General features: G+C 38.4%; 1 protein-coding gene across 1 annotated transcript in view; it reads left to right on the top strand.

The window, feature by feature from the left end:
- The first annotated feature begins 515 nt into the window (after positions 1-515).
- The window catches only part of Rph (Rabphilin), a 157,556-nt gene continuing 142,734 nt past the window's right edge, over positions 516-15,337 (top strand). Inside the window, exon 1 of the mRNA XM_071591913.1 lies at positions 516-655. The gene's annotated coding sequence lies outside the window, so the exon portion shown is untranslated. The remainder of the gene's footprint in view (positions 656-15,337) is intronic.

Here is a 15,337-nt window from a genome sequence, read left to right as displayed (position 1 = left end):
AATAGTGAGGGTCTCAAGAGGAGTCCTTCAGAGGAAAATGAAGTGTGTAAGTCTAATAATAGGATTTCATGATGAAGTTTGCCTTATTAACGATGCTCTATCATAGAATTTCTACGGTAAATAAATATTCAAAGAGGTCGATTTCAATTTTAACGCAGTGAATCATTTATGTCTTTCATTCATTCATTTTATTTCATCCCAAATTCATATCAGCGGTGTTCAAACATACCAGTTCCTATTCAAATCAGAGTTTAATATAAAATCAACTCAAACAGTTCTTTATCTGCGCCACGTGTTTTAAATATATCAATAGAAAGTCCTTGATCTGTTAAATATTAGTAATGTCATTATATCATACGCTGGGAAATTTCATTTTAAAATGGTGGTATCGGAGAGTAATAAGTGTCTGGCAACGCTCGGTAAAATTCAATTGATTGTATGTAATAGGAAAATTATGACTACGATAGCTTAATTTTAATTCTCTCTCTTGCAGATGCTAAGCCCAGGAAATAGAACCTTCAGGATGGCATCGGAGAGCTGTTGTGTGGCACAGTGAGGGGTTGAACAAGAGTGAGGCCCGCCCACAATCTTCACATTCCAACTAACCAGCTTGTGTGACGGGGGCTGACCACTTCCGCTCCACCTGTACTTACAGGTAAGAAATATCGAGAATCCTTTGTCGTTTACATTGAATTAATGAGTACTTGGTTGTTGCAATCCTGGTATAATTTTTTTATTAAAAATATTAACACTGATTTTATTTTCCCATTCATTTCATTCCCTTTATACTTAAATTTTGTTCATTACATTCATTTTGCATACAAAATTAAAATTCCCCCTTATACGAAATATACCATAGTTACTTAAATTTAATGTCGTATTTCCCCGACAAAACTATTCTTAACAAAGTGAGAAAAGAATGAAATGGTTTTAACGTCTGTATACAATTATGCAATAGGCTGGCGCAATATGAGTAAAAGTATGACTTTCGGAAAGGGCAGTGTTTCTGATTTTCATTTTCTGAATTCGATGTTTTCATGCTTGACTTTATGGACGTCCATTATCACTGAGGTAAAAAAATACAGGGTTTTTTTAACTGCAATGATGATCGATTTTATAATTATAACCTAAGAAAAGGAGATGAGAAATATTTTATTTCCTGAAATTTATTAGATATTTTCGGGATAAAATTTCACTAAAATCATCCTATTCATTCAGATTCATCTTGGTCTCAATGCCTAGATGATATCAATTCACACCAAGAGATACGTAGTTCATGTCACTATATTCATTAGTTTTCATATTTTATATTTAAATTTAACTTTTCTCTTTCGACCGCATGAAATGTAATTTTTCGCAAACGCTGAGGTGTAGTATTTTTCGAGTAATTTTCTGGCTGGTAGACTGAGATGATATTAATAACATCACTAAGTAAAGTTTAATTATCAAAGCCAAGATTTTGGCTCTTAATTTCTTTTCTCATCATCCTGTACAGACTAGAAAGCATTATTTTATTTTACTTTTAAATAATTGAGGAATTCTACAATGTGAAACCAGAAATCGTGCATTCCGATAGGTATTAGTTATAGTTAGAGGGATGAAAAATATTTTATATCTATAAGAACCATGCTTTAAGCAAATGTGAAATTCGTAACTTTGGATTCCAGAATTAATTACGGCATTCCTCCTTGTCATACGATCACTTGAGATATTTTTTGGAAAGTGATACTTACAGAGAGAACTCTGAATGCTGGAACGATGGATTGCATTAATCCACGCACAGTCAGAATCTTACCCACAGGAGAAGGATTCCAGAATCATCTCCGACAAAAACATATTCTCCGACTGGCGTCATCCCCTTGAGAGACCGTAATGCCGTCAAGCCAGTCCTTCAATCGACCGTCAAGAGATCTTCGATGAATTACACTCACCAGGTTGGAAGGATGGGCAATGAGGGGACAACGGAGGGGAAAAAAGGACGACGTTCGATCTCACCCGGTTCTTAGCCGAAGTTCGAAAACGGGTGGAACAATGTCTCAGGAAACGAGGAGACGTCCGATCGAGTTGGTAGAGAGCGTTCGCCCTCCGACGTGAAGCGCACGGACGCATGCGGAAGACAAAGACGGGAAGAGGAGGGAGGGACGGGCGGGCGGGGAAGTAAACTTGTTGCGGTCGACGGTGGTTGTCGAGGTGAAGTGAGCCAATTTAGTGTGCGACGTCCTCGATGAATGCCATTATCTCAGCCGACACCGCACTCCCGCTTCGACCCGAATTTTAAAAAAATATAAATATATGCACATACACGACCGCGTTGACGCCACATGTAAACCACTCGAGAACGGAACGTACGTCCACTCGATTTATCGGCTGGGAGAATTTAAGGATTTTTTTAAATTCCTTCCTTTCCGAGTTGCGAGCGCGAGGCAATGCCAACGCGGTTTCTCACCCACGAGAGAAGATTGGTAATGAAACCATTTTGGGTCACACGCCCGGTGGTAATAGGCGCTACTTGCGCCCCATAGGCCGCCGTCTCATTGGCCATTCACGGGAGTATTTCGGCGCTTTGAACCTCTACTCTTGCCTGCCTTCCTACCTGCCTCTGGATAGGTCTGCTAATTTAAAATTATGCCCCCCCTACACTCCTCCTTTCCCCCTTGGTAATCTTCATGCGTTCAGCGAAATTTTACGTTAATCGAGTAAAATTCAATTGTCGCGGCAGAGTTAAGTGGGCAACGCCACCTGAATATCAGGAATGATTGAGGCTCGGAGAAAACGGTTATAAAGGCGATATTTACGTTCTCCTTGCGTTCCAGATAATGACGCTTGATGTAATGTGATCATACGCTTTTATATCAGACTTTATTGATCCTCTTTTTTTCTTCGTGTGCACTTTATCTCTGATAACACGCGTGACTTTTACCTGTAAGGTCTATCCCAAAAGTAGCAGGAATGAGTCCATGAAAAAAATGTATCCCCAGAATTGAAATACTCACTCAAGTCTTCCACTACCCTTGTACGTCCACACACCGCTGCCAGCGAGTTTTCCACGCCTCGTACGCCTTCTGGAAGGTGGTACCCGGAATCCTGCTAAACTCTCTCGTCACAGCCTGTTGTAACGCTTCCATCGTGCCCAATTAGATTTTGATTTAGAGTATTCGGAACAGGATGCCTTAGGTCCACATCCTAGCACCTTTAAAATTTCTTCATTAATGTTAACAGCTCAGGGGGGACCTATTTTTCTCCTCGTGTCTTTCACTGCAATTTCAATTTCACTTTTATCTAGGCACCGGTCGCATTCGACCAACTTGCCTACGCCTTTTGTAGAGTATTCTAGAAGTTGCAGTCCCCAGCCTTCAATCCTCAATGAAGTTTCTCGACTTACTCTCGATTCTTATTCTCCCATCAGCTTTTCCCCATTTCCATTGCAGATGCTCTGGTATCGTACTTCCATTTTTTTCTTGTGTCTTTACTGTATTGCATTTTGTCCGATAAATCATGCATCTTCAGGCTGTCATTTATTTATATAAAAGGCTTTTCAGACCATTACAATTTCGTTTTTTCTGTTTTGTGTTTCCTTACTTATTTTTTTGAATTGGCATCTGTTGTGAAGAATAAACTATATTGGTACCCTGACAATCACTGCTGGGGTGTGTATTAGGGATTGATTTAGCACCAAGGATGAAACGTTGAAAATTGAATGTTCCTTTTAAGTTACAATAAAAATGTAAAATAATGGAAATAATGACAATAAATACAGATATATGCACTGCGGTATATATATATATATATATATATATAAACACAGATGTGGATTTTTAGAATATAGAGACACAAAGAAAGGACACTCAAAAATGCTTTTCAATTCAACGACAAAATATATTTACAAATAAAAGGCACTGCAATGGGCACACGTATGGCTCCTACATACGCCAATCTTTGTATGGGTAAACTAGAACACGGCTTTCTGCAACAACATACCCTCAAACCACTCTTCTGGGCCCGCTATATCGATGATATTTTCCTCCTTTGGTCCCACGAACGCGAAACTTTATCCTCTCTTATTTCCTCTCTCAACTCCTCCTCCTCAGTATCGTTCACTTCTTCTATATCCGACTCGAATATCACTTTCCTAGATATCGACATTCACCTCCAAAACAATACGTTTTACACCTCAGTCCACATTAAACCAACTATGAAGCAACAATATCTTCATTTCGACAGCTGCCATCCACCTCATTCAAAGCGCTCCATCCCATTCTCACTCTCAATCCGTGGCTTCCGTCTCTGCAACAACACCCCCTCCCAACAGCAATACTTGGACCAGCTACATGACTCTCTCAGAAAATGTGAGTACCCTGAAAAACTACTAAATAGTAAAATCCTCAAACCGTCCACTCAATATACTCCCCTCCCCAAACCAAACCGCCCAAAATGCCCTATTCTTATCACCACTTTCTTCCCCGGACCACACAAAATTAAACATATTATGCGTGACCTCTACCCAATTATTAATAACACTCAGTCCACATCACTTTTATTCCCACATTGTCCCTCTGTTTCGTTCAAATGCCCGTCGAACTTGCGAGACATCTTCAAGGCCACAAAACCAACTGCGAGCACCCCCGTCTCTACCCCGCCCCTATCCGCACTATGCAACCGCCCACGCTGCAAATGCTGTCATCTTCTAAGACCCTCCCCCTCCCTCAGTACCAACTCCCAACCTCCACCTGAACCTCAAAAAATATTATATAGCCTCTCCTGTAACGTCTGCCCTGCCTTCTTGGTGGGCGAATGCACAACCGCACTTTCCCTCCGCATGAATGACCACCGATATTCCACCAAATCTCCCACCTTTCTTAATTATCCCATCCCTACTCACACTGCTTCCCACAATCAATCTTTTGACGACTGCTTCTCCGTTTCGGTGATTGAAATCCTTCCCAAATCTGCTAGTATAATAGAGGTGGGAACCCGCGAGATGGCGCATATTTGGGTGGCCCAGTCATTTAAACCTCCCGGGCTGAACCAAGCCCACTGAATGCATCATATAGCTGCCTACATATCCCCTCCCATCCCCTTGTTCATTTCCTATTGGTCCCTTACCTCTCCTTCCCTCACCTCTTCCCCGCACATGTCCTCTCCGCTCTTCCCTGAGAACGCAATTCTGAAGACGACAGCCGAGCTGTCGAAACGTCAAATAACGTATTGTGAGTGTCCTTTCTTTGTGTTCCTATATTCTGAAAATCTACATCTGTGTTTTTATATATTTGTTCGTCACCGAAGAGCGTTCCATATATATATATATATATATATATATATATATATATATATATATATATATATATATATATATATATATATATAGATATATATATATTTATATTTATATTTATTTATTTATATATATATTTATATATTTTTATATATATATTTATATATGGAACGCTCTTATATATATCGCTTCGCTTTTTATTTGTGATTGTCCTTGATGTTTTCCCTCTCTTTCCATACACGAAGAGTATAATATTCGCATTTGGTCAAGCATCTAAATTCACTTTTTAATCCCCTCATCTTCCTGCATTCAAGATAACATAGGTTTTGTTCATAATTATGTCTAATTCTTTCATTTAAAATTACTCTTTCATCCGTATGATAAGGATCTGTAGTCGAATTTAGTGTTCGAAGAAACGCTTTTGTCATTTAGTGAAGGAGTCTGGTAAGGATGTTAGGTCAACAGAAGGAAATGGTCTAAATTTTGTATTGTAAACATATTTAGCATTTTATCAATTAATTCATTCCCTATCGATAAGCTTTCATTTCCTCTGGGTTATTATGTTTATATTTTTTATTAATTTAATGACTCATTGAGTAGTGTAATTCTTATTCTCATAATGACTCATCGCTCATATACTCATAATGACTCATTCGTTTGCTCAACCACGGCATTTTAAACTAGTCTTTTAGGGGGTAAAAGTAGATTCTAGGGCTAAAGCCTAGTTTCTAAGGAGAATCGTCAATGTGCTCCGCCCATCCCGGAGCTAAGATGTCCATTCATCGTTCTTCGACACCCATTTCTCCTTCGTTGATTACAGTTGTATTCCGAAGATCAATCAAACCGCTGCAGTAGAAATATTCTACCCGGTTCTTACTAAAACTCAGAAAATGACGAATGATAGATGGAGAAAAATGATAAAGAGAGGAGTTATGGATTCGTTGTTACATTCGAGTATACTCTTCAAAAACAGGGATGAGGGTGTGGATATCGGTGCTCCCGTCGTAACCAGCTTAGCGGGGGTACGTTTAGCAGCATATTATACTCACGCCATCCAATCCAGTCAGGGGGAGAGCAAAGGGAATTAAGGGAACTGATGAATTGGAATGGGACACCTTCCGCTTTGTTGCTTTAGACCGGCACCCGCCTCTGAACGAATGACGCATTTCTTTCTCCCGACGTGTATACGTTCTAACGGGAAGGCCATCACCTGTCCGTGAGGAGTCCACCCCCGCTCCTGCGTCAGACGACCCAAATCCGCCCCGCCTGCCCCAGCACGGCGTGAGCAATCTCCTCGTCCATCTCTCCCCCGTCGGACCGTTTAGCTCTCGATGCCGGTCGCGTCACGCGTCAAAACCAGTGATGACGGTGAAGGGAACGCGGAGAGGTAGGCAAAAAGTGTCGTTTCCTTCGTGTGCAGGCGGTGTGACGGTGAAATATTTGGTCGCGCGTTTTAAAATGTTGTTCCGTGTCCATCCCACGCAAATTTCCCCGCCCGGTCGCACCGTCGCCGCCGGCTTTTTTTTATGGATTTTTGCCCACTGTTTTGCTTGCGCTCGCGCATCCGTCATCGGCTCATTTCGCTGAAACTTTACCTGCGTCTTTAGTTTACCTTGCTGCCCCTCGCCCCTCTTCAGCGTTGTACGCGTCATCGACGGTCTTTGCTCGTGTTCATTTCGCCCACGGACCAAATTCTTTCTCCTAATCTTCATTGTTATAACAATTATATGTTAATTTAAAAATTAATGAAATCGTGATTAATATGCCGCAGTTATTTTTACTACAGAAAATCCATATATTTTCAAATATCAGCAGATAATCTTCCATTACTTGAAGGGAAGACGATGCTGCATATCAGAGCTATTATCAGTGCCAATAATTCCACAAAATCTTACTGGTAGTGAAAGCAATATTCTTCAGAAATTTCGAATGTTAATGTATTTTAAAGAAGTATTTAGATATATCCGCTAAAATGTTTTTTCCTGCACCTGCTGCAGGAAGAGTATTATAGGTCTGAATAATTAATTTGTTGCTCTCCAAATGATTAAAAAAAATTAAAATCACTCTAAGTAATGGTTTGCACTATGTTTAATTGCCTCATGTACTCCAGTCACTGTATTTTGATTAAAACCTCATTAATCTATCAAATGTTTATTGGAACCGTTCATTTTGATGTCTCGTTGACGTATTATTTCAGTGGAAAAACGTGAAATGTAGTCATAGCTACATGAGTGGTCCACATGGTTTTCAAAGGTTACAGGTAAATTCTCAGAAACATTAAACACGTTTTTGTTCTGTGTTCCGTTTCAGTCACTGTCTTTTTATGAAAATTAAATACCTATTTAGAGGCTTTTATCTTGCTTTAATTCGCTCTATACATGCTTACTTTAATATCATTGTTTTTGTTGATAATTATATGTTTAGGATGGATCTCCGTAAAAATTAAATTTTACTTATATTATTAAACGAAATGATGATGCTTGGAAATTTCAATGTAATATTTCAAATTTTAGCCGGTGTCTCTTTATTTGACCTTGGCTCGGAAAAATATATTCGAGATTAAAAAGTATGAACAATCTACATGCGATAAATTATAATAATCAAATACAGAATACAAAGAATAAATGCATGTGGGTTTGAAAGAGCAGTTTGGAATATATAAAGGTAAACAGGTGAGGAAGTAAATATTCTGCTTCTTATGGTTCGGGATTCCCCTGCTGGAGAAATTTTTTCCTGGGCTGTCATCAATAAATATATATTTTTGCTTTAGTTTCGTATCCCCCCTTTTAATTCTGTTCGATCTATTGCTCAATTATAATAATAATTTGGCTTTATCTGTGCGAAATTGAGACTCTGGCGGTTCCTTCTTCCATCTAACCCGCCGTCAAATGCATTCAATAAAAATATTTTGAGTGCCAAATAATGTAAAATAAGAATTAGATAATGACAATCGATTTACAATGAATATGCATGAGTACAAAGCGTGTAGAAAGATATACAAAATTGTGAGCCAAACGTAATGAGCAAGGCTTTTAACCGTAACAAAAAAATCCCACTGCACGGAAACACCCACACATGAAGGGGTCAGTGAAAAACCTCCGAAAAACCTACAGATAGATAATTCTAGGGTTTTTAATTTGCAAAATTGAAGAAAAAATTAATAATAAATAAAAATAAAGTTGTGCATGAAAAATAAGTAAATAAATAAAAGGAAAACTGATGTACACAAAGAATTTTGAGGAAAATTAATTACTAATTAACAATTTACGTAAGAAATATTAAAGAAAAAATGGAAGAAAAAAAATTAACTGATATCCCTCACGAGGAGTGAGATGTTACCAGTTAGATTAATACGTCAAGTGGATATTTCTGACTAAAATTTGTGCAAATATGATATGACCGTGAGCTTTTTATGTGTTTTATCAGAAATTCTGTTGTCATTTTATGAGTTTATTATGTAAGTTTCTTTTAAATGATACAATTGAAGGATCTTCCCTTAAGGCTGGACTGAATTTGTTCCACTCGCGGTAAGCAGTAATAGTAAATGATTTACTGTAGATGGCCGTTCGAAGCTGTGGTATAACCAGGTTTTTATTCCCTCATGTATTTTTTTATGAACCTGGTTTGTGTTTTGAAATATTCCAACAAGTGGCGAGGAGTATTAGTGTTGATAATTTGATGAAGTATTTGATAAAGAGAGAGTGTATGAATTTGAAATCTGTCACTAAGCTTTGACCATGAAAATTCATTTATGTAGTTAAAGATGTGATCCAATTTCTGTAAGTTAAATATGAATCTACATCTACATCAATACCCTGCGAGCCACCAAGAAGGTGTTTGGCAGGGGGTGCAGCACCAGGAGGAAAGAGTAAGGGATGAGGGGGTTACGGTTTTTCAAATTGATGGGGAAAGGTAGGGGGAACCTGCAAAAAAATATATAAATATACCAGTATAACTATGCGCAGTCCCTACCTTGTCGGTTAATACTTCTTACGTCGAGCCGACTAGTGGGGGATTTCGATTACAAGCATTCTGGTCTCTTATTGTTCTTGGAAAAAATGACCATTTAAACCTGTCAGTCTTGCAGTCTATCTCTCTAATCTTATACTCGTGAATCTAATGCATGAGTTGAGCAACGCTGAAGTTTTAACGATAATTTATCTGATAATTCTTCATAAATTACATCGGCTTAGGATAAAATCGGCATGATTAGCGTGGATACTAAGTGTTCCTCAATGAGTTATATAAATGTCAAAAGAAAGATGAGCGTTAGAGTATTTGTTTTATTCCATCTTTCACCCTTTACCAAGACTTAAGTGCATTATTCAAGGGTACAGTTCTTTGCTGATCGGATGTCCCACCTCTTATCCGGTGTCACCAGGGAGCCATTTAGCAGGCCTCTAGTCATATTTGGCTATCTACTTCCTGTCTTTCGTCTCATGTAGAAAGAAATTATTTCTGCTTTGGGTGGCTTACCAGTTAACGTTAAGAGGGAGACTAATTAGACGGCGATGATGGGAACGTGGCTAACGGAGAAGGGGAAGGCTGTTTCAATGAGCAGAAGAGACGGCATTTGGGAGGGGAGGCGTTGGGGGGGAGCTGGCGTCGGAGTCAGTCGATTTCCTACCATTCCATCACCGCGGATGGAATTTCCCCTTGCCTACGCGGGAGTCAGGGATTTCGAGAGGCGTGGCGGCGGGAGGAAGACAAATGATGGGGGTTTTAAGAGGTGAGGAGTCCGGGTGGGGAATATGAATTGATGTGAGGTGAAGGCCGTGGCAAATGGGAAAAGAAGCCGTGGGAAGATGTGTGGGGGGAGGAAATGGGTGTGGGTGAGTGCAGTTGGGGATGAATTGGAGCGAGAAAAATGTTGGAAAGCCTTCAGGTGAGACGAGTACAGCCCTCCTCGTTTAACGTTTGGTTAAGTTATAGCGTGACCTCGCTAGATGAAGATTGCTTGCATTTTAAGCGTTGAAGTAATACTCAAGAAGTTTATTTTTGACGGAAAGGATATTAAATTCTGTGAAATTCATCTCTAGTACATTCTAATATTTAGTTATTTTGTTGTTAAGGTTAATACCAGAGGATATTTTGTTATAAATAATATAAACATGTTTACACCGCATACGCGGAAAAACTTTTGAATCAAAATCCCTCCAGGATATTACGTATAGTTGAGTGATACATTCCAGGTTTTTATAAAAATTTTGATAAAATGAATTTATTTCGGGCTACCATGCCTCAAAATTCTTCAAATTTTATCCCTTGAGCGCCGGCATACTTTTGTCAGAGGCTTTTCCCTGACTCAAAGGCTCCCTGGTAGGCGTATCCGGAAGGTTCTAAAGGTTAAAATAAATTAAATTTTGTTATTGGCACCAAGATCTGTACGCATGTAAGCTTTTTGGGCGGCAGTTGGGTGTCTCATGGTGGTGTCCTCTGAGGGAGGATTTCGCTTTTGAGAAAAGGAAATATCTGCTGGTGTCAAGTTGGAACTGTAAGGGGGTTGGGGAGTCATCGTGATTACGTTTTTCGTCAGGTCGTTGGTTGCCTTGGAGCCTCAACCGCTCAAGGCCTCCGGGACGAGTTTAGCGCAGATCTTTCGCATCACCAAATTTGCGGTAATAATGGTGTGTCTATCAACTGTCATCTAATCAATACCAATACGATCCGCAATAATTATAAGCACACTTAATCGACGGTCTGAATCAGGCACTTCACGAACGCGTTACGCGTTGTCTTCGGTTCTTGATATTGGCGGCCGTCTAGCGCGGGGCTCGTTCTTTACACTCTCTCGGCCGTCTTTCAAGACCAAGTGCCACCTAAATATTTCAGTTTTTGACATCCTTTCATTTTTGAACTCTTGGAAATTAATGTTTAACGTCTTCATACCCGATTTCCCCAGTCCAACACAAAATTTGACGGCGGACCGCTGTTTAATCGCTCGCTTTTGCGCTTACACATGGACAGGAGTCCACTAAACACGCGATCTAGTCTGAACGAATGCGCGCAGGCGATTGGTACTTGGCGCGCGTTGAAGGTTAAACCCCTACTACCGATTATGCACGGTGTGACGCACGGTCACGTCAAAAATTGTTTCCGATGTTTTTTATACGAACCTTGTAAATCCATCCTTCTGTTTTCACTTTTGGTATGAACTTTCATCACGTTTTAAAACAGAAGTTGGAAGCATAAAGCTCCGAGCAAAGTGTTGTATCTAAAAGTTTGTTACTAAAAATGACTGACCATTGTCACTATTAGTAACTATGGCTCGTATCATTCATTTCTACTTGCTGTTTGGCCCTGAAAGAATGCAGTCAAGCTCTAATTCTGTGCGTAACTTTGGAAATAATTGCCGGTTCCTCAGAAAGTACAAGAGGCAACGATTCTCCAGATGGCAAATTTTGAGCCATACCAAAAAGCTTTGAAATTGATGGCAGATGGCAAAGCAAAGGGAAGCGCCAACTTGTTTGAGTGTTCATTGATCCTCAGGCAATTTATCAATAAAAATTCATTACTTTAAATTAATAATTTTATATACTAATTCCTCCCTATTTGCTAAAAATTGACACTAGAGGTATTTTTGGCCAAAAACTTCACAATTTCACCGCGCATTACGGTTGATGTATGTTGGCATAAGTAAGCACTATTCTCGAAGGAGATAACTGGCGATCAAGCAGTGATTAATTTTTTTAAAATCAAGGCTTATTTTCAATTAAGAAAAATCATATCAGACCACGAAAGGCTAATGATTCCATCATAAAAACAGAAAATGCTAAATCATTTTCTATTGTATTTTCATGTACAATTTGTGATATGAACTGTGAACTAATTAAAAAGAGTAGTTGTGAGGGTTTTTTTGCTATTAGAATGGCATTGTTATGATAATGAAATATATCTTGTGTAAATATTTTATAGGTTATTCAGGAGAAACCCATAGAAAAGCAATATGTGAATTTTAAATAATGAGAAGTTATTGGACCCAATCCTCCCCAAAATTACCAAGATAACAAGTATAAAACGTTGTTGATAATTGATACGTGTTTTTTTAAAAAGTTCTTGTGCGTCGATATTAATGAATTCTAATTATTCCAAGTTTGTCCATGATTTTGAATGATTTATCAATATTGTAAGATTGATGAAAACCCTTATTTTTTATATCCAATATATTTGAAATCTCTTAGCAAATATGTATCAAAATCCAACGAGTTTTGAATTCATCCCTTTCGAAGACATTGCAAAAGACTCTTACAATACAAAGTCAACAAATGTAAAAAGCACTTGAATAAATTAAATTAGATTAATCACTGCGTGGAGTTGCCTATATTTTTGCTCATTATAAATTCACTTAATTTATTTTAATTTCTTCTCACAGCGCATATGCTTATGTATACGTGTATATGCTCAAGCATGAACCGCGGACGAAATATGCTTGACTTCCATTACACACAGATCATTTTTGGAGTGTATTGCAATGCAAAGTGTGAGAATTACAGCATGCTATTCTCCGGTTGCTGCAAATTTAATCCCAACGGAATAAACGGGAAAGTTCGGATCGATTTCTCTCTCCTTAATTTTTTAGAGGAGTTCGTTTTCCATTTCCAGGTATCCATAAATCTCATAAAATGTTGCAGTATATTCCCACTGACCATACGTTAGGTAAGCGATAAGTTTCAACGTTCACTCTCACCTCACTGGAGCCATAACCATGAATTCTCTCATTCCTCCTCAGTCGTCCTCCACTCACTGCGGTCACTCTGCCTAGGCGATGGGAATTTCATCCAGCGACTAACATTTTTTTTTGTATTTCTCCAGTGGTTCGAGAGGAATTCAACATGTTTCGACATTATAATCATTCGAAATACATACGTTTATTCATGAATCTGCAAGTCACCATTGATTTTACAATTGATTAATATTTTTACGATAATATAATCCATGGTTAAAAAGAAAAATTATAAAATTGATTTTCATACTGGTATCATCCTATACTTAGAAAGAGACGTTAATGCGCAAGATAAAATGCATCTGGCTTTTTTTTGTTAGATCAATTTTATTCCTCTGATTTCTGTTCGTTGTTTCTACAAGTAGAATATTTGCCAATTCCACTTAAATACCCTCATATATTTTCTGTTAATCTATAATTGTTTAATAAAAATCGTTCATTAATAGTATTTTTAAATGCGGAGAGTATTTCTATGAACTGTAAGCTTCAACTAACGTGAGTAATGATCCAAAACACTTTTCTTATGAAGGAAAAATTGAAGCTCATATTACCATTTCACGCGCATTAAAAGATACACAAATTCGATCCATCGGACATTGCCTTATATATCATACATTCGTATATATGTATACATACATGTGTATGTATGCATATATATATATATATATATATTCTTTTTACGACCTTACCATTTCCTATACTCGTTTTACGACTTTTCCCTTTCTCTAAATTTCGGTTCTTTTGCTTCTTTGTGCTGAAATTTTCTTATAAAACAGCATTTCTCTCAAAAAATGGATTCTGCGTTCAATATGGTATTTCTTTGTTATTTTGTTTTTTGTTTCTATGGACGGTTTCTTTTTTATTTTTTTCATTCCTTTTCAACCGTTTGGTGGAAATATATAAAATGATCCATCGATAACTCTTATTCATTCGTGACAAATATGCGAGCGTAAGCGGCAAAACTACAGCTTTTTTCTTTATTACTTTTGCTGATTCCCTTTCAATTGGTGAACCATAAAGTGTTCAGGCATTCGGAATAGTTAAACCTTACTGTGGTTTCTATTTTATTTGAATTGTGACAGATAGTTTTTTGCGAATGATTTTGCCATTCAGAAGAAGCAGAAAGGTCTATGTGTTTTAATCCACTGCTATTCATTCGGAGTGACGCTTTCTGGACTGGATAAATCTGCGATAAAAACAATCAGTTCCGGTGCTAAATTCATATTGGCGAGTACCCACTTGTTTCGGTGACCGGAAAAGGTTTTGGAGAGCCTTATCTTCCTCACAGCAGGCTTTCCAACCAGGCCTCAGTCTCCCTTGCTATTGTATACATTTCCCGTCAAACAGCTCAAACACAAGAGCAGCCGAAAAGCTGGTAAGGTAAAATGAGCTGCGGTACCTTGTGAATATATATTTATATATGTATAAATAAATAATGCACAAAAACTGGCATTTACCTTCGTACACGAGCGTCATGTGGGCATATAATCTGAACCGCCGTTCAATACGAACAAGCACGCGTGCTTCTCTCGGTGAACACCGAAGCCAAAGCGCCGGCAGAGATGATATCATTCGTGGTTCTCCTTCCGTTATATTTTTTTTTCGCTCAGTGGCTCGTCTTCTCCAGCAAACGCCACTCCCTACCTCAAGCCCCCGGTGTTTTTACCGAGGAACGCCACTGTTACCTCTGTCCTGAACGGAAATGAGCCGTCACGCGTAAAATGACGACCGAATTGCAAAAAATAAAGCATTTGATACAGGATCTCCCATCTTGTCAGAATTTTTTGCCATGGGATTCATTCGCCTATTCAACTGCTGATTTTTTTTAGTGTAAAGCCTCATAAAAGACATGCACGTCACTCTTTGAGAATTTTGTCATCATAGCAAATGGTGTTCTGAATTCCAACCGAATAAATGTATCCTCCATTACTGAAGTGGCTGACCAAGTATTTTGCGGAACTCCAATCATAGTCACTTTAAGTCGATTTCAATTTTAAGTGCAGAGGAAAGTTAGTTTATTTATTGAAATGTGCGCGAAAAAAATTAGAGGAAACATCCTAAAGTATTATTTATAGTAATCAGCTTTTCCACATTTACCATTAGCATCAAACGAATGCGACATTTTTTAAATGTGTAATCTAAACAGGGTCGTGGTCACAGTTTTATTCTTTTTTACTGTGAAATACTAATATGTGTGTAATGTAGTAATATTGGTTGTCGTGTAACCTAAGTTTCACTCTAACTCGTAGTTTTGGGATATCGGTTAATATGGGTGTGAAACTGCCTTTTATCCGTTGGCCTATTCTTGAGAGTCAAAATTCGTACTTTATCCACTTGGAGTT

The sequence above is a fragment of the Hetaerina americana genome, unplaced genomic scaffold (genome assembly GCF_022747635.1).
Source record: "Hetaerina americana unplaced genomic scaffold, ioHetAmer1.1.p SCAF_5, whole genome shotgun sequence".
In the NCBI taxonomy this organism is placed as follows: domain Eukaryota; kingdom Metazoa; phylum Arthropoda; class Insecta; order Odonata; family Calopterygidae; genus Hetaerina; species Hetaerina americana.
The sequence above is the reverse complement of the archived record's forward strand: the minus strand, read 5'-3'. Positions and strand labels throughout refer to the sequence as shown.